General features: G+C 36.1%; 1 pseudogene; it reads right to left on the bottom strand.

Annotated features, from left to right (window-relative positions):
- Window positions 1-235: 235 nt before the first annotated feature.
- LOC112779654 (kinesin-like protein KIN-14G) lies at window positions 236-7,268 on the bottom strand (annotated as a pseudogene).
- Window positions 7,269-19,875: the final 12,607 nt, after the last annotated feature.

Below are 19,875 nucleotides of genomic sequence, written 5' to 3'. Positions count from 1 at the left end.
GTGTTATGTCTTACTTTTGGAGCTTTTTATTATTAGAATAGATAGAAAATCCTCAATTGAATATGAATATGACATGATTTGAAATTCATGAATATTTGTACCTCTTTTAGTTTTAACATGAGATGTGGGCCTCATAATCTCTATCAACATTTTTTTTTCTTTATTTTTCTTCTCTATATCTTTTGTTTGGTGTACAACACCAAAAATGAATTTGTATCCCAAGATTGTAAAAGACTAAAAATAAAAGGTCTATAAAATTCAGGCTTGTAGTAGAAATAAAATAATCATGTAAATAAAAGGTCTATAAATACAATGAACTGGGATGGCAAATGTCATGATCATCACTGTATAAACACAAAGAATGTGATCATTCTCTCTATATTTCTTAAAGAACATTTCTCTCTCTCTACAACTAAATTATAGATACAAAAAGTAGAGGGAAAAGAATGGATTATCTCTTTGGAACAGCATTGTCACTTGGCAGTTCTTCTCTTGGCATCAATAGGAACTGGCTTTTTGGGCAAGCTAGATGCTTTCCTTGATGGCGAAGGAGATAATGTTGGTCTGTTAACACAAGAGTTAGACATAATAGTAAGTGCAAGGGAAATTTGTTCCTAAAATCAAATCTAAAACAACTAATTAAGTACCTCAACTTTAAAGTTTAAGGTGAATTGCACCAACATCCTCAATTTTTTCTATTGATTTTTGCCAATTGGAAAGATTTTTATTTACCAAGTTAGATATTTTATCTTTTCACCAGCTTTATATATAAAAAAAGGCATCCTAGTGCACAAGCATCTTGCCTTAACGCAAGGGCAAGGTGTAATATACGCAGCCTAACCTGATAATTACCTCAGTGGCTGTTTCCACAACTTACCCGTGACTTTGAGATCACACGAAGACAACTCAACTAATATTATATATAGAATTATATTTTCAAAAGGTAGTTTAGATCTTCAGTTGATAACATTAGAACTAGAGTCACTTAATTGGTTAATATCCCTGAGAAAAACAGAAGCAAGATATAGGAAAGTGCAACCCAAATGAGTACCTGGTGGTTTCTCTGCTCCTGACTACTCGTGCTGAAGCTGATTTCTTTAATTTATCAGGTACTGCTCCACCTGTTACTGTTGCTGGTGGTGGTGGTGTTTTAGACACATTTGCTTGCCAATTCATGTCTAACAGATCTGGACTCTCACTAGGTGTAAACCCAGTCTCTTCAGAGTCATATATACTGGGACTTAACATCACTGGGGAATGTGCAATGCTATTGTAGCTCTCATTCCTGCTCATGCCTGATGCTGGTGAACCATTTGTCCACGTGTCTTGGCAATCAAGGCTACGCCTTTTCGACAGTGATGATTCCATTTTCTGATCCTGTAATTCCATTTCCATTTTGGACATGCATGAAAAAATCACCTTTTTTCTTTTGGTAGAAATATATGCAAAATACTGTGCTATGTCTATATTTGGACACCTTGAATGATCTGCTAATTATTTCTCAAGAAAATGTTCTAAGCTACTTATATATCAGATACATTATTATTATTATTATTATTCAAGAACATTTTAGCCTCTTAGGGCTTGATTGGTTTGTAAAAACATTTTCTATTTTCATGATTTTGTGAAGAAAAAGTGAAAAGAAATGAAAACAAAAAATAAGTTTATTATTTTCACTTTTTCTTGATAAAACTCTGAAATGAATAAAAAAAAACTTAATAGAGCAAAAAAATCCCCACAAAATGAAAACAGAAACTCTTTTCACTAATCAAACAGGCCTACTAAAGATTTCTCTGTTTTGATGCAAATCATGTGTCTAGTTTTTGGTAGTAACCACCTCAAAACTTAGACCATTACGTTCAGATATGACTAATGTTCCAAATTATTTTCCAGGAGTTATGGTAAATTATTAACAATATTCATACCTCCAAGCTACTAGCAGAATCATCTCTGGGTATCTTGCGACTTCCGGACTTAGAACTAACTGTAGTAGAAGACAATTGAGATTTCAACACTGGCAAATCAGACTTGCTACTTGGAGGATGTTGAAACTGTTCTGCTTCTTCATCCTTCTGTGCTAAGGCTGCCTTCAAATTAGCAATCTGGCAAATAAGGCAGTAGTAACATTGAGATGCATGATTTGCAGATACATTTGATATAAGCACATCAAAAGTTGAAGAAAAATGGAAGAACCTGTTCTTTAAGCTCTTTCACATCTGCACTATCTTTGTTAACTTTGGCAGCACCAAGTTCAATAGTGGATACCCTTTCGGCGAACTTCAACGTACTAATTGATTCTACAAGAGCATCTTGCTCCGGAGCAATATGAACAAACATTAGAGTTTTTGCTTGCCCTCCTGATATATACACATAAATATGGAGAATCAGCTTCATGATACCTTAAGGAGGATATAAATACAATAGTACCTTAGTAGTTAAGCAAGTGACTACATGGAATCAGAGACAGAATCATACCTAGAGAATCTTGAAGTAGCTGAGTAAGTTTACTGTTCCTGTATGGAATATGTTGTTGCTTTTGGGCAAGAGAAGATATAACATCTCCCAAAGCAGCAAGTGACTTGTTGATATGTTGAGCCTCCTTCAGTCTGTCTCCTGTGACCTCAGATTTATCAACCCTTTCACTTCCAGCCAGGTCAACTAAATGAATAGAACCACGAATTGTTTTTCCGGAGGTAAGGTCCTTTCCATGAACATGAACTGTAAGGCAGCTGCAATTATACCATTACAAGTATCAATTGTTGTTATGAAATTGTGGAAAAACATTCATGAGAGAGATAAAAAAATGACCAAAATGTGTTACAAGTCTACCCCATGAATGCTTTATAGAGTTGTTGTTGACCAAGATTATTTTGTTTTGTCTAGTATTATTGAAGCTTAATATGTACCTGTGAGAACGACTACTGCGATCATTCATCGCAGTAGCACTAACAGCGCGATTCTTAAATCCCAGGTCCATTAGACTTAAGACATCTGCAGTCGATTGAACCGGAACAAGATTTGCATCTGGCACGTTAATCCCATTCAGAGAACTGTTACGGATTTCTAATGTATGAAATTGTTAAGGATCACATAGAAGAAGAAGACAATCATTAATAGATCCAGCACACACAAAATAAAGAAAAGAAAAGACTAGTTAGCACAGAAAAGGATATCTTTTTTGAACACCATCTGTTGATAGGAGGTCTCTAACTGTCTCATTATAGATCTCAAGCATTTGAACTCTGATGTCATAGTGAATGGTGTCTTTCCTTTGTTCTGAGATAAGGAAAAGATCTCGAAGCGCCCGGTAGTTAACACCTACTGTTTCTTCAGTGGGATTGTTTGGTCCAGACTACATGATTATATGCATGCATTCAGTCAGTTACAACAATTGCACAAATTAAATGGCAAAAGAGAAATATTATTTGAATTTAGTGAACAAACAAAATATCGCACCATTGTGTGTGTTTTTCCTGAACCTGTCTGACCGTAGGCGAATATGCAGACATTGTAGCCATCCAGAACTGAACGTATCAGAGGTTGAGTATCGGCAAAAACCTCCGCTGCAAGCAAACAAAATGAACGACCAATGAAACAAACATATTGAGTAGCAATGATTTGAAACTTTGAAGGAAGGCAAAGAATGAAGACCAACCTTGAGTCACATTAGGACCGAAACATCTATTGAAAGTAAATGTCTTCTTCCCATCTTTCCCATTCTTGGAAGGTATTATGAGTGAGATGCTACCTTCATCTATGTTACTCACACTGGTTTGATTATGATGGCAAGGCCTAACTCTGCAGTATACCCTGATATTTCCTATCATCATATAAAACCTTGGCCATTTAGTAGTAGGTACTAACTTTGTGGAAACTCAGGAAACAAGTAACTGAAGAGAAAAATTGCAACGAGATAATGATCATTTGATTTTTACCTTTTAGGTCTTGCACTTGATTGTATAGCTTGCGGTTTTCTTCAAGAATTCGCTGATATCCTGAAGCAGCAGAAGCTATGCTATGCAGCTGCTTACCTATTAATGATAGGTAGTAATTAAATAAATTATTATATATAGATATTCAGGTGCAAATAAATGGATAAATTTTTCTAGGCAGCATATTTACCTAGATGAATTATCTCTTCCTGGTGTTTCTTTTGCAGAAATTCCATTCCTGTTTTTGTTTGATATACCATACTTTTCAACTCCTGAAGAAACACCAAGTTCATTACATATTCTTGGACTTATGATTACATTTTTGCTATGAGTTCACGATTAGTTACTTACCTGAATGCTTTCCTTATGCTGTTCAACTAACTGTTGCTGCTTCAGAAGTTGGATTCTTTCCTTTTCCTGTTGAGATAATAGTTGCTGCTTCAAAAGGTTGATTCTTTCATTTTTCTGTTGTTGAACTAACTGATGTTCCTCCAAAAGCTGCATTCTTTCATTTTCCAGTTGAGCTAATTGTTGCTGCTTCAGAAGCTCGCTTCTTTCTTTTTCCTGTTGAACTATCTGTTGTTGCTTCGTAAGTTCGACTCTTTCATTTTCCAGTTGAGCTAACTGCTGTTGCTTCCAAACCTCACTTCTTTCACTTTCTTGTTGAACTAGTTGTTGCTGCTTCAAAAGATCGTTTCTTTTGTTTTCTAGTTGAGCCAACTCTTGTTGCTTCAAAAGCATGCTTCTTTCGTTTTCCTGTTGAATTAATTGTTGCTGCTTCAAAAGCTCACTTCTTTTGTTTTCAATTTGAGCTAAAAGTTGCTGCTTCAAAATCTTGTTTTTTTCATTTTCCTGTTCAACTAAATCTTGTTGCTTGGGAAACTCGCTACTTTCCTTTCGCTGTTGATCTAACTCTAGCTGCTTCAAATGCTTGCTGCTTCGTTCTTCACCGGCATTGTACTTCACATTATCACATTTCTCTTGTTTAGCCTCCACATCTTCATTGTCAACCATCTTAATAATTGATCAGATGAAAAGTAAGTCACATTATAGCATTCATGATGCAAAGCTATTTCTGGAGAAATTGCAATTGAAATTGTGGAATCTAAAGTTTACCTCTTCGTCATCAGAAGCAGGCTTTAAACCCGAATTATGTGCTTCAGATGATGGCTTATATTCTTGAGTTATTTTGTTCTGTTGTGATTAAAGTTTCAAGATAAAGTCAGTTAAGATCATAAGTATGAATCTTTAGAGCAGTGCATGATGTTGCACTTAGTAAATTGAAATCCAAAGTGAAACACACCGTTTCTTGTTGGATTAGCATGCGATTTTGAAACTCCTCCATGACTTTGCCAAGAAAGGACTCAATCAACTGTTATTATAGCAAAAGCCATTACCCCTTTAGTTACATGAGGGAATAAAAGTACACCAGATACAAAAAACAAAAATAACTAAATTAGTTTTATGCAAAGCAAAAACCTTACCGCGGGAATATCTTCTTGCTTCTTATCGCGAAAGAATTCATGAACTAGTGTATTCAAGGAAGACATGGGATCCTGCAGATACCAAACCCAAAACAAAAAATACACATTGAAAATGAGTTATACAACATATGTATTTGTACACAAATACATGATGATTGATTTTAATGGTTAACTTTAGTACACAAAAAGCATTTTTGTATAACTATATATAAACCATATGGCAAAACCCAAAAAGATTATAAACCAGAAAGGTGTCTAACCTCTTCGCAGTGCTCGTGGCTAGGATCACTATTGGCACTTGAGAAAGACTCCTTGAGTGGTTCTGGGTCCTTACTCATAACTGGTTTAATAAGATTAGAAGCTCTTACATTCCCACCATATCTCCATAAACCATTGGTTATCAATTTCCCTTCATTGTATGACTTGAGTGCTAGAATACAATTTACTACCCTAGAAGATATCCCTCCCTGTACATACATACAAAAAAAGTTAAAAGCAGAATGGAGATTTCATTCTAAAAACAATGCCGGAAAGAAATAACGTGTGGATAAAAGAAGGTTCTGTTCTGGTATGTGTTTGCAATTTTGGGAGTACTGACTAAATGTTAAATACTTTCGTGTATCATTTCTTTTTTAATAATAATAATAAAAAAAAGTAATAATCACCTGTTCCAAATCAGAAGTTTCAAAAGTGGGAAGCCCCAATCTCTCAAGAGCAACAAGAAAGTTCCTCACATTTTCAAAGTATTGATACACAGATAGTGCTTTCCCATCAGGAAGAACATCAGCATCACTGGGGGCTTCAACCACCTAATAAACCAATTCAACTCCAACAGTTAGTCGTGATAATCAACAAGAACAATGTGAAACCAGATGAGCATAGAAAACAGAATAGAATAAACATACCTTGGGTACGGCACCAGGTTGGATTTTGTTAAGAGCACTGCAGAGGATGATCCCATTGCGCAACGCAGCCATGAAATCTTCTTCGGAAGGCTCAGCCGGCAAGTCCCTACCACCAACCGTTCCAACCATATTTCGCAGCCACTTGGCAGCTTCATTTCTTCTTAAGGCTGCAATAGTAGACACACTTTCTATGTTACAACTTGTTTTCGTATAATTCTGTTATTTTCTAACGAGTAACGACTATCAAATCTCATAAAATTTTTGTTGTGACCAATTTTGGAGTCTAACATAACAAGTAGCTTGTGTATTCTATTGCTAAGACAAAGAAAGAAAAATGGAGACCCGTTAAAGTTTAAGAAATACAGGAAATAAAAAAAATTTGTCTTCGAGACGAAAAAGTTGTGTCTGAAAAGAATACAACTTTTTCAACAAATCATTCGTCATCCCTAGTTGGCAAAAAATGTTTCAAAAATCTTGATATTCAATATAGCCAAACAGGAACACAACATTATGCATTTAAGAAATGTAGAGCCAAATAATAATAATAAAGTTAGAAAATGATGGTTGAATTACAAGCTTCTTTGGCCTTCCTTGATGCGAAGTGAGTGTCGCTTAATCTTTCGTCTAATCTTTGGTCTAATCTTTCGTCATACTTATGAAGAACATTTTCAACCATGGAGATAACGTTTAATGGAAATGCTGCCATCACTATGCCTTAACCATCACCAACATTATATGTCCCAAGCCTTTGATTAAAAGAATAATCCTCAGTCTTGGGAGTGTGAAAGAACAATTACGTATGAACAGTTTAGATTATTACGGGACGAGATTCTGCTTCTGCATGAAACTACGTTTAAAAATAAATCTTTTAAGAAAGTGAAAGAGAGAGACGAAAGATCTTTGAAATTCTAGTTTTCTCTCACTTTCTTTGTTGTCATTGTTTGACCTCTCTCTCTGTCTCTCTCTCTTTTTCTTGTTCGTGTTTTGACTGTTTACTAATATTGACATGAAATCGTTACGACCAAAAGCTGGCTCCGAACCTCTCGCCCATTCGCTCTGGCGCTTTATACATTCCTGGGTGACAAAACCAAACACCCTATATTTATATATTATATTTTTTTCTTTGCAAAAATTATGCTAATAAATGTGATTTATTTATTTAAATTGATTATACATTTTTTTTCAGGAATTAATATTTTTTTTATCAAACAAACAGTCAAAAACGTAATGGATGAATGAAAGTTAAAGAGGAGAAAAGAAAAATACTAGTTTTGTTAAAAAAAAGTTTGGTTTTCTTTCGATTTTTTTTATTATATTTTTTTTGAGTGAATATTCATTTCGGGCTCTAACTATTTGTTCAAAATTAAAGTTTACTTTAATCATTCTAAAATATCACATTAATTTCTATCCATAAAAATAATTAATCAAATTACCCCTTTAAACTAGTTATAATACAATAACTTACTACCATGTCAGATATTAAGTATCATGTGAAAATAATTTTTGAAAATTATCTCTACATAATACTCATATATGACACATTAATCAATTATCGTTTTGCAATTGATTAAAGAATATAATTTGACAAATTACTTTGATGAATGAAGCCTAATATAATATTTTAGAATGATAAAAAAATATTTTATTTTTCGAACAAATAGTCATTAACTAAAATAAATATTCACTCTATTTTTGTTTTTCTTTATGATATTGATTATTGTAATGGAGACAATATATATATATATATATATATATATATATATATATATATATATTATAACATTTAAAAATTTGGACTTTTAAATACACTTCCTTCATTTTTTTATTTTTTATTATTTTCTTTATTTATTTAACTTTTTTGTTTTTTGTTTATTATTTATTTTGCACACATATATATACTACAAGCTATGTGAGAGAGCTTATTTTCGAAAACAAAGATGGTTCTTCCTTTCAATCATAAAACTCTGTTTTAACTTTTGTGTTGTAAATATTATTTTAAAATTGTTCGTTAATTAAAAATTAATTGTTATTTTTTTATTTTTTTGTAACATTTTGAGAACAAATATTATGTTAGTTAATTTTATTAATGATAAGAATTTAAAAGAAGATTGTGAAAAATTGTGTTATAATTTGACTTTTTTTATTTTTGATTAAATTATGATTAAATTTTTACTTATATTTTTTATTAGATTAATTTTACTTTTTTTTGGGGGTAAAATTAAGGGACCTTAGCCTAGAAAAAGACAAAACATAGCAAAAAGTTAAAGGAGGATCAAACATCAAAATCTCCCTTTGTCTATCAATAAACAATAACTTAATTAGCTCTTCGTATGGTGAATCCAAAAAGATAAATCTACTTTGTCGTTTCACGCTTTCTCCAGCCAACGAACGGACGCATATGTTGGCTTCCCTGCTCGTGTACAAGAATTCTAGCTCCCAAGGTCTCTTCTTAACGTACTAATCTCCTTGATCACTGTGCTATGGTAACTTGTTTCACTTTTATCTGTAATTATAAACTTCAACTACTTGTATCATTCTCATTCTCAGATCTGCCGCCAATCTTAGCCCAAGAAGCACCCCCACATCTCTACTTGTGCTAGCGTACAAAACTCCATTTCTGCCATGAATCCCCCAATCCACTCTCCCTCTGAAGTTCGTAGCAAGCCATCACATCCAGATTTCCTGCTTCCATCATGTACTACACTATTAGTATTAAGTTTTACCCAACCTAATGGAAGATTTTTTTCATCTAGTGCTTCTCGTCCTTATCTTCACCAGGTTAGCAAATAGGTATCTTTTTTCAAAAGTCCTTTTGTAATTCGCAACACATTCCTTCACAATTGATACCGAATTTGTCAGACTTTTGAATGAGGGGTTGTGAACCTCCTGGTTTCGCCATCTCCATAACCACCAACAAGCCACCATGAGCACATATTTCCATTCAAGCTGCTAATTATTCCCCAATTCCTGATTTAAATAGAATTGTAGCCAGCTTTGCAGGGAGGTGGTAACGAAAGAAGCTATAACGCTTGGTTGGACGATTTCGGTCCATAGCATCGCTACTCCTGGATAGTCCCTTAAAGCATGGAGTATTGTCTCCTCGATACCACTGCACTTGTGTCAATAAGGAGGAGACACGATCATCTTGGATCTTCTACTAGCAGTAAATAGATTGTTGTTACCGCCTCAACCTTAGCAGGATCCACAGCTATCCCTTGCTGACTCACCACATGTCCCGAAAATTTCACCTCATTCTTCCAGAATTTGCATTTAGGGAGTTTAGCGTACACTTTTCTTTCCTTTAGAATTTGCTTTCGCATGTTCTTCTTCGGTTCTGGAATAAATTAGGATGTCATCAATGAAGGCGATGACAAATTTGTCCAAGAAAAGACAGAAGATCCGATTCATGTAGTCCATAAACACCGCCGGGGCATTGGTTAACCCAAATGACATTATCGTGTACTTATAGTGGCCGTAGCGGGTTCTAAAAATAGTTTTCTATCTTTGTTTCTTACTCTTATCTAGTGATAACCAGACCTCAATTCAATCTTAAAAAATACTCTAGCTCCCTGCAATTGGTCCATTAGATCATCGATTCTTGGTAATGGATATTTATTTTTCATAGTGACTTTGTTCAATTGCCGGTAATCTACGCACAAACGCATACTCCCATCCTTTTTATTCACTAGTAACATTGGTGTTCCCCACGGAGAAACACTTGGACGAGTGAAGTTTTTACCCATCAATTCCTCCATTTGAGCCTTAAGCTTAGCCAGCGCCAACAACGACATTCGATAGGGTGCAATCAAGATTGGCCCCGCCCCAGGCACCAACTCCATCGCGAACTCTATTTCTCGAGAAGGAGGGAATTCAGGAATATCTTTCGAAAATACTTCTGGAAATTCATTTACAACTGGAATCTGACTCAAACTTTGCTCCTCACCTGATACATTTGCGGCTAACAACATAATACCATGACATTCACTTCCACCATAGCTCACCACAATAAAGTTCAAATAGTATCCCTTTGCCACCACCAGTCCTTTTGACCCTTCCGGCATGAATTGCAACGATCGTTTAGAACAATCAAGCAGAACGCGATTCTTTGATAACCAATCCAATCCCAAGATGAGATCGAGACCAGTCATAAGCAAACAAATTAAATCATGGACAAAATCACGTTGTTTAATTCGGAACGGAATTCGCTAACAGCCTAGCCTAGTCACAATAGCTTCAGAGGTAGCAGTATGCACTTCTAAGTCGTAGGCCAACATAACTATTTTCAACCCTAGCTCACTAGCATTCTCAAATGCTATAAATGAGTGTGATGCTCCAGTATCAAATAATGCAATTAAAGTTTTACTAGCCATTTCGCAATTATCTTGGATCAGTGTGTCGGATCTCTTTGCGCCATCAGTAAACATAGTGAACACCCTTCCTTATTGCGGAGCTCTCCCGACATCATACTTTTTCTTTTCAGGGCAAGTCCAAGACATATGTCCAGCTCCACCACAAAAATAACACACACCCACTCCAGCTCGGCACGAAGTTCCTGGATGGTAATTCCCGCACCTCGGGTAAGTCATCTCGTTCTATGGCTGCTTTCCAAACCTTTTTCCTTGATGATTATTAGCATTGAACCTCCGAAGGTTGTTCTGGTTCTATTTTTGTTGTGGGACATATCCTCCACGCTTAAAGGCCCTACCTCTTGGTGCACAGTTTCTCCCTTGATTCCTCTAAAAAGGTACTATGTGACTCTCTTTCTCAATTGCTGCCTTCCTCACAGATTCTTCAGCGACTCGGCTCTTATTCAGCAGTTTTGAGAAAATCCTAATCTCTATTGGCCCAACTGAGTTCAAAATGTCACTCCGGAGTCCTCCCTTGTATTTAATACATTTTCATTCTTCAAAGTCTCCCGGAGCGCCTTGGCAAATTTTGGAAAATCGACACAATTCTTCAAACTTATTTGTATACTCAGCTACAGACATTTGACCCTGCTTCAATTGGAGTGATTCAAGTTCCTTAGCTGTTCTGACCGAATTGGTATTTTCTATAAATTCACTCAGAAACACATCCCAGGATATCACAACATTGTCTGGTTGTAGAATATGTTGCGTTCTTTCCCACCAGTATTGAGCTTCACCCATTAACCGGTAAGTTGGGAACTCCACATATTGATCTTCAAAAACCTGATGTGCTTGTAAAGCCCTCTCCATTGCCTGAAACCAATTGTCGACCTCAGTGGGATTCGTAGTCCCTCTAAATGTTGGGGGATGCACTTCAGGAAAGTGGCGAACATCATCAGCCCATCTTCACCATTACCGCCATTACCATTATTCATCTTATTTCTTAGCACCTTAATTGTCGCCTGCATGGCCGCAGCCATGTTTTCCAGAGCATCCATGAATTTTATCGGGTTAATCGTCGTCATTCCAGGTTTGTATTACTTGTTCTGACTCTCCCTCAGCCGCGACTGTGTCCACGAGTCGCCATCTGGTCCCTGTTCACACCAAAGAAGTGATATCAAGGTGATCAGTCTCAATATCTCAAGTCTAGTGCTTCAAAGTCCCAAATGCATGCTCATAAAAATTCATGCCACATATGTCAGTTAGATAACCTAATTTAGCATGTACAGACACCCAGAGTATGCCCAAAAGTATAATTAGTCTGTCCCTCAAGCTCTATAGGAACAAACCACTCTAATACCATAATGTAATACCCTACCACACAGAGCTTTACTCTTAAGCCGTAAAACAGAGGTGGTGTAGTATTACGACCTTTAAAATGAAATATATACATAATAGTAGTTGAAAAAATTTAATAATCGAGGAGGTCTTTAAGGAAAGCTTAAACAAAGTCGTGAAAAGAAAAGCGCAACGCTCATGTAACAGAAACTTGCGTACAAAGAAAAGTATATATATATATAAAATAAGAGCAGAATGTCAAAAGATATATAATACCAAGCTCTGGGCTCAACCTGCAAAGCCAAGGCCGGCTGGAAAATATTTACATAAATATATATACATATACAACCTAGTAATCCCAAAATACATAAACATACACTTTGTTCTCTACCAAAAGCCTCTAAAAGGATCAGATTTAATATATATATATATATATATATATATATATATATATATATATATATATATATATATATATATATATATATATATATATATATATATATCTCACGAAGAATTATCTAGACATATATACACATAGCAAAATATCAAAAGCCAATCATCACCACTTCGCTTGCAGAGTAAATCCAAACGCCTAACGAGCTACCTCTCGACCTGCATCTGAAAATGACAACATATGTATGGAATGAGAATCGGAAGTTCTCATCATGGTAATGGTGCCTACATACATAATACATAAGGTCCCAGAAAAGCCAGAGGCAATCTTAGAACTCCGACACTCAAATTTAAAACTTAGAGTTTTAATTTAAAACCATGACAAGGTAAATTATCTAGGGCACTTAGGTTCTAACCCAATTTCTAACTTAACCCCTCAATTTTCACTTTTCTCCAACCCTCCAAAATTCCGGTGGAATTACCTTCATCACTCCAACGCTAGACAAGGGGTAACTCAGTTGTACATACATACAATACAGGCAAAGAAAACATAGATATATAACAGATACAACAAATGGAACATATAGCGATTATGCATAGATGATTAAGTAGGAAATTCCAAGTAAATGCAAGCACAAACAAAACAGACAAATGTATATGATGTATGCCTGATCCATGACTGATGAGTCTCATTCGTCGGTTATAAAGCCAAACCCGACATGTCTAGTAGCTAACCCTGGATAGTCCCTCCGTACGCGCATCCCCAAGAGTCTATGCATAACTTGTACAATTAATCATCAAATTCAGCTCATTGGGGGAATTTTCGGAGAGTCAAAGTACCCGACCACAGCTTGCAATGTAGGATCAACAGAGTATCGAGTCTCAACCTGGAGCAAGTGGTGGCTAGCCACTGCATCCACCCAGGAAAATTTGTATATCAGAAAAAAGAAGTGCACAAGTCAAATAATCATTCAGATCCAATCATTCAATATCATCCTAGCCATTATTCATCACACATTTAGTGTTTTAGCACTTCTCAATCTTAAATCACCTCTTCACAATCTTTCTTCACTTTCAAGTTACCACTGACTCAAGGTTCAACCCCCTCACTATGATTAAATCTAAGTTTTAGGGCCTTAGAGAATAGAAATAGAGGTTTAGAAATTAGAAAATAGGTTGAAGATAAAAAATCTAAATTTTTCCAAAAACAGGGGTCTTCCGTACGCGAACCCTGTCCGCGTATGCGAGTACACTGGACAGAGGCGAATGACTGCGAACGCATGCCATGTCTCGCGTAAACGGGAGTATCATTTACCCCACTTGCGTATGCAACCATTGTCCGCAAACGCGAGCCCCCTGGGACAGAAGAGATGTCCCGCATCGCGTGGCACTTGCTCGCGTACGCAAGCTTGCAAAATTCAACTCTCGTGTATGCATGCACATTCCCGTATACGTGAGACGTCTGGACAGTGCCGAACGTCCGTGTCGCGTGTGTTCACGTACGCATGTGCCCCATATATGTTAAAAAGATGCTAAGTCCTACAGAATTCACTTTTACAAACCAAACTTCCGACGCGCATAACTCATTCGTTAAAAATATTTCAATTTGTTCTTCGAATGGCGTATACTTCACGGACCCAATTTTCATTTAAATTAAGTTTAAAAAAGTTTGGGAGTCCGGACGCCGAGTTATGACCCGCCGAAGTTCGATCAAAAATCAATTTTTCACCAAAATCACAAACCTCTATTTTTACAAATTTGAATTTCAAAACCAAAGTTTCAAGTTCAAACTCAAGCCAACCATATCCAGAACCTACCTAAACACTTTTCATTTATTCCACAACATGTCAATACTCAAAATTCATACTCTCCTCCAAACAATCCAAAATCAAGCAACATAATTCGTTAATATATCAACAATCATAGTTCATATTCATCATCCTCACCACAAGCATCAATCATCATTTCATTCTCAAGCTAACTCAATATTTTTCATCAAAATTACTAAACATTAACATAATTATACATTCCAACCTCTCCTATGGTCATCTAGCCTAAGTTTTCACGAAACATTATATATTACCTACGAGAAACCAAAACCATACTTGGCCAATTCCTCCTTATGCCAAAGACACTTTAATTAGCAAGATCTCAAGCCTCCACCACCAAGATTTCAGCACCCAAAGGTCAATCCAAGCTTCCAACCTCCTCAATCATGTTCCAATTCACACATTACTACCTAATTCATATCATTACATCCATATATACGAGCTCAATACCCAACCTCATATAATCAAAGGATTCGCAAGGGTTTTGAGGGTTCTTACCTTTCCTATGCATCAATTGACCAAAATCCAATAATTTTCTCAAGTTAGTTTGATCCTAGAACATCAAAACAACCAAAGATCTGAATACCCAATTGCCAAATTTTTAAAATTGGGGGATGGAGAGACTGAGAGTAAAATTGAGATTTTCTTATCAAATTGGTTAGTGGAATTTGTAAAGCTCGACACAGTGGTCGCGTGGCCGCAAACGGTGTAGCGATCGAATCTCCGAATTGAAAGATATATGAGATTGAAATCAAGATCAAGGATTTGGAGTTTTCCTTTGTTCTTCCCCTTTTCTTTCTTGTGTTCAGCAGGCATGCATATGAAAAAGGAAAAGGGAGGCTGAGTTCACTAAGTGTGGGTTGGATTGGGTTAGGCCTTGGGTCTAAAGTAGGCTCGGTTTGATCGGTTTGATCTGTTGGTTCGGTTTTAGACTAAAATTTTTAAAATTAGTGTTAATATTCATATTTTTAATATTTTTACCTCGTTAGATTAATAAAATTTAATTCTCTAATTTATTTAATTAATAATTAATTTATTAACTAATTATTCATTAATTATGCAGAATTTACAGACTTTACTATTCTCCTTCCACGGAATTTCTAGCCCCTTAGCCAAACCAACTAGCTCCACAAAAAAAAAAAAAAAAAAACATTACCAAAACATTCTTCCTTTAACACTCATTCCATAATCAAAGTATTCTTCTTAGTTTCATAGAAAAATAATACTTTGAAAGAATGGAGTCTATTAACTCCTTTAATATTGGAAACTGTCAGAAATTTTTTTAAATCTGGACAATTTTCACATGAGCATCTTCATATTTTTCCAGGTGCCAATTATTTGGTAGCATCTTCTCCTTTTTCAATAACAACCAAATCTTCTTGATATTGTGTTTTATTATTAAAACTATGACTTGAGAAAACTGAATTCCTTTCAAACCCCTTGATATGCTTGTACGTAGATGCCTTCCTAACCAACTGCTTTATATTTTGTTTTCTTATACTCTTGTTTTCTTCTTTCTTCTTTGTAGCAGCAAAACAAAATGATGCACAAGCATTAGTAGGTTGCTTCGAGACTACTACAACCCCCTTGCTCTTCCTTATTTCTTCCGATTCTCTTTGAGTAACAGTAACAGTCTTAACAATGCTATTTTCTTTTGCTAGTAGCTTCCTCTGCCCACTTTGAACCTCTTCTTCATCACCTTTATAGACATTGTGAGTTTCTTTTTTGAAATAATAGGCTAGAAACCTCCATATTAAACATACTAGAATTGGTTTCTTCGATCTTTGAACCCCTTCCTCTCCATACCTTAAGTAGTTTAGAATTTGGTTTTCTTTTTGCAGCATTAATCTTCTCCCAAATTGATATGTCCTAAGCCAAGCTGCCTATAACTCCTCACCCGTATCCCATTCCACTGTGTCTTTTAAATAGCTATTGTAGGATCTGATTTCATGACCGACACATCTACAATAGTGGCAAAAATTGTCAGTTCTTTCATATTTGAGTTATAGGTCTAGGAAGCATGCCTTATAAGGGTGTGGATACCTCTCCTTAGCATGACGCGTTTTGACGAGTGAGTGTGGGGGGCTTCGACTATCATCCCTATCGTCAAAGGAAAAACTGTGAGGCCTTATGTGTAAAGCGGACAATATCGTGCTAGCGGGTGGTCTGGGCTGTTACAGATGGTATCAGAGCTGGAGCTCGGATTGATGTGCCAGCGAGGGCGCTGGACTCCCTTAGGGGGGTGGATTGTAAGGTCCCACATTGGTTGGGGAGGGGAACGAAGCATGCCTTATAAGGGTGTGGATGCCTCTTCCTAGCATGACGTATTTTGACGAGTGAGTGGGGGGGCTTCGGCTATCATCTCTATCGTCAAAGGTAAAACCGTGAGGCCTTATGTGCCAAAGCGGACAATATTGTGCTAGCGGGTGGTCTGGGCTGTTACACTTACAAAGTTTATTAATACATATATTGGCCAGAGAGAGCCTCACCTGTAAGACCGAGGTTGCTTACAGAAGTTATGTTTGCGTACATTAGCTCAAGAGAGTCACACCTGTAAGACAGAGGTTGCTTACAGAGGTTATGGCACTGGAAACCAAACTTACACAAATGTTGCTGAGTTATGTCGGGAGCGGGGTCAAAACCGACTGATGAACTCATTACCTGCACTAGGGATAAACATACATCATACTTGTTTGTGCATATTTGTTTGTGAGTGTGTTTTCTATGATTGTGTGTGCTTGTGATTGGGTTTTGTGTTCTATAATTTTTGAATTGGCTCGTACTTTGTTGACTGTTGTTCCTGACCAAGTATATATAAAATGGACATAACTATACACCTTGACCCTACTAAAAATTTTCCAGTTCTTACCCCCTATTTCCATCCCTTTTAGCAATAGGTGCGAAGGTTTAGTCCGGGGTTACAGGAGCATAGAAGGTTATGTTTACAAGTTGAATTGTTAGATTTTATTTTCCCCTCGTCGTTTATTATTTTTAGTTTTTTAGAGGGGATAGCATTTGCATTTTGAGAATCTTGAAATAAGTCTATGTATATAATGATATATATATATATATATATATATATATATATATATATATATATATCTATCTATCTTTATGTTTAAGTGATTAAAAGTCAAAACATTCCGCTTTCTTAATTGAGGATTTTGGGTCATATTCGCAAAGGCTCAATATTAAATAAACATAGTATGAAATTAAAGGTTTAGAGGTAAGTAATGCCTAAGATTTTGGTACGATCATGAGGTGCTAAAAGTTAGGGTGTTACATTCAACAAGCTGGGCCCATCATGAGTTAGATAAAAATAAAATTTCATTTGTAATTTGAGTTTAATTTGAATTTACATTTGCAAGTAAGAGTAGTATATAAACCGAAGGGAAGCACTTCGTTGGGGACTTTTACTCTGGGTAATTTACTTCACTTTTAGATTTTACTTTTGTACTTTTCTCTGAGCTATGAGTAGCTAACTTCCCTTTCATTGGGGGAAGGAGCTCTATTGTAATTTGATGGATCAATTATGAATTTTATTTTCTTCTTCTCTTCATCTTTCATTTGATTATCTAGAAAGAATATTTGTTCTTCATTTGAAAGACTCAAATATCTTGGAAAAGAATATGAATCTAACTTGGATTCTATGTGAACCTTGGGAAAAGAATCATAGAATTATGCTTGAAGTTCTTTCTCACAATTGTGCGAATTTAGGTTTGGGATTGATATTATGATATTTAATTAACCCACAATTTGGGTTTATGGGATTGTGTGGCTCTAAATCAGAGACTGATAAACCCCAATTTTGTGGTTTATCTTTTGCTTAATTTAGGGAATTTTATCAACTTATCTCACATTTATTCAATGAAATGCATGGTTTTGTAATTCTCCCTAAATTTGTGCTTAAGTATGTAAACACGATTTTTAGACCTTAAATTAGCTCATTTTAATTCACTTTAATTCCATTCGATGCCTTGATAAGTTTGTTGAGTAATTTCATATTCATAAGGCAAGTATTGGATGGAAGAAGTGAAGAGAAAAGCATGCAAAATGGAGAATTCATGAAGAAACAAGGATTTGGAGTGCTTAAAGCGACGCGTACGCGTGAAGATGAAGATCGTCAGGCGACGCATATGCGTGACCCATGCGTACGCGTCACAGCAAGCACGTGACCTCATTAAAGTGAATTCTCCGGGGGCTATTTTTGAGCTTCCCAAGCTCAAGTCCAACTTGTTTTTGAGGCTATTTCATGCAGAATTGAAGATTGGACAAAGGAAGAGCAATTGGTTTTAGGTTAGCATCATGTAGGTTAGTTTTCTAGAGAGAGAAGCTCCCTCTTCTCTCTAGAATTAGGGTTCTTAGGAAAATTATCATCTTAGATCTAAGTTTAATTTCTTATTTTCATCTTGTTTCATTTACAATTTCTTGTTTCTACACTTTCATTCTCTTAGTTTGTAGTGTTAATTTCCCTTTTTATGTTGATGCACTTTGTTGGATTTAGATTTCCTTTAATGCAATTTGATGTTTGATGTTCTTTTATTGTTGATTTGAGTTGTTATTGTTAATTTCTTGCATTGGGTGTTGTAGAATTTATATTTCTTGCAATTTTATTATGCTATCCTTTTATGCCTTCCAAGTATTTGACAAAATGCTTGGTTGGATGTTAGAGTAGCTTTTTAAGTATTCTTGGCTTGGAAAGAGAAATTGGACAATCTTGAGTCATTAATACCCAATTTAGATTGATGATCTAGAGTTGTTAGTTAATATTGTTTCTATTGACTCTAATCTTTTTCTAATTCAATTAGTAAGTTGATTAGGACTTTTGGATTGAGATTAACTAGCCTTATTTGACTTTCTCTTGTGTGAAGATAACATTGTACATTCTTCCATTGTTGGGGATGATGAAATGAGATAAATTCTTGTTAATCATTGTTATGATTAGTGTTCTGAGGGTTACCTAAAATTGTAGGTCAATCTCGATCGAGATCTGCGGTGGTGGCCGGAGCTGACGTGTCTGACTTGTTGGACTTGGGGATCCTTCGTCACTGGAGGGTGGTGGTACCTGCAAGAGACTCCGATGCCTAAGTTAGCATGGGCTTTAAGCAGGTATTTTGTGTAGAATCAGAGTATATGTTATACCTGGGTGCTCCAGTGTATTTATAGTAGTTTGGGCTGACCTTTCTAGATAAGATAAGTTAGTTATCTTATCTTATCTTTAAGTGAAGTCATCTTTTCTCTAAGGGGAACCGCCTTTATCTTTCTGGGCTTTGGCTGCCTTTAGATTGGGCTGTGTCCCTTCGTTTGGGCCTGCTTGGGCTTCTTATGGTGATTTGGCCGAGCTCTTTAAGGAAGAGGTCAGGGGACCTGACCTGGAGAGGTCGGTTGCTTTGTCTTCAATCAGCCCGGGTCGGATAGCTCGACCCAGGGTATGAACAGTGCCCCTGCTTGAGCTCGACTTTTTAAGGTCATGTCCTTTAGACTTTGATCATTTTTTGGGGAAATCGAGCTCGAGCATTTCGCCTTGGGTTGACCTCCAGTATGACTCCTGCTGGGATTTAAATGCGGAGTGTTTTTCTTTCTTTTTTCTCTTTAATTGCAGCGCGCGTTGCGCTTTCTTGGGAACGTGCGAGGGTTAAATGCTC

Source organism: Arachis hypogaea, chromosome 19 (assembly GCF_003086295.3).
Source record: "Arachis hypogaea cultivar Tifrunner chromosome 19, arahy.Tifrunner.gnm2.J5K5, whole genome shotgun sequence".
Classification (NCBI taxonomy): Eukaryota; Viridiplantae; Streptophyta; class Magnoliopsida; order Fabales; family Fabaceae; genus Arachis; species Arachis hypogaea.
This window is presented reverse-complemented; position numbering and strand designations above follow the sequence as displayed.